Source organism: Poecilia reticulata, linkage group LG6 (assembly GCF_000633615.1).
Source record: "Poecilia reticulata strain Guanapo linkage group LG6, Guppy_female_1.0+MT, whole genome shotgun sequence".
Classification (NCBI taxonomy): Eukaryota; Metazoa; Chordata; class Actinopteri; order Cyprinodontiformes; family Poeciliidae; genus Poecilia; species Poecilia reticulata.
In genome coordinates, this window is record NC_024336.1 from 164,154 (window position 1) to 165,756 (window position 1,603).

The following is a 1,603-nucleotide window of genomic DNA, read 5'->3' on the forward strand; positions in this document are numbered from 1 at the left end:
ACAGGAAAAACCCCACAGGTTGCGATAAAAACTCCAAGACAACCTAAATTGGGTATATTCAGAATTTAGCTGGAACACCAACACCGTCCCCCCAACCCGGGCCGCAGCAAAATATTCCAAGTCTTGACCGGTCCGCGGTAATAAAAAGGTTGGGGACCACTGGTATAATAAACATGTGACAGAATGGACATTGGAAATGATTGCACCCCCCTCCCTTTTCTTGCTTTGTTTACTTGCTTCTATTTTTCTTATGTTGGCTGTACTCTCAAGCTGCACTTCTCTTGCGGGATGCGCAGTTGCAGCGGTTCGCCACCAGTGGGCGCGTGGAGCACGGTGAGCAGCACTCCTGACTCAGCGAGCCAACGGCACGAGAGGTGGTGACGTATTTCCGTTTGAATTTATGCCACATAGATTGGTTCCGGGTCCTGCTTGCTCCTACTGTTTTTAGCCAAAGYTGCAAGATCTGTACCATGAAAACGACACAAAACTTAAAACATCTGCAAGCTACTGCTACAACAATCGAGTCTTTTGGTGTGCCGTTGTGTCCAGTAATTAGCCGGTACCATCCAGTTCTTAGTTTTTTCATTTTCCTGCTGATATCAAGGCGATATCAGCAGCCAAAACTTAGCCACTRCAGCTAACACACGGTTTGTAGCTGCCTGCTATTTCAAAGCTTGAGGATATTGAAGATCCAGCATCAGAAATGGGAAGACGGAGGCTAAAAGGAAGCTGTGCGCACTTCGTTCACTGGAATATTTTGTTGGAGGAAAATAATGCCGGAKGAAATCCACTGCTACCGAAACAGGCTGAGAATAGAGGCAGCGATTCGGCACAAGGTAAGTCAATACGTGTGTGTTGATGTTTGCGTTTGTGTTATACAGAGTATAAAATTATTTTTAGGCAACTCCTTAGCTTTTTTTTTTAATGTGACAATTATATAAAATACATTTAACATGCAGTCGAAGCGATACCGAGCACGGTAATTTAAGAACAGCCGAGAGCAGCAATGCTTCAGCCCGATCCAAACCACACAGGTAGTCAGTCAGATTAAGGTCCAAAACCTTCGCTTTACAGCCGTATAAGTGGCACCGACCCACATAAAAAACCCACAGAACAAATGGTACAAATCACGTATTTCCYGAGTCCCGAAAATATGACTTATACCTTTGMTGTTTCATAATTATAATCCACGTTAGTGAATTTTTCCACTTGGCTACTATAATCTGTTCTTGCGTTAAACAACGTAATTTCTCTTTTTTTCCCTCTGAGATTCTGCTTAGAAAATGAGGTTATGAAGTTAGATCCTCCCGTTTTTTGTTTTTAAAATGGTAAATTTAGTGCCTCTTATATGCATAATTTTTTGTATTACTGTTGGTGCAGATATTAGGCGGACACTGTGCTTTGTCTGCTAGTAGTTTAAATTAATTTCAGCCGCACACTTTCAAGAGTATTCAGATTTTAACATGCATTTTCTAAGTAGTATTTTAGTTCACTCTTACTCAGTAACTTCAGTGTTGTTACAACTCTGAAACATTTTTTGCAATTTCTTTGTGATACCAGAACTATTTCACTTAAACATTTAATTTCCTGAGATATTGTCAAT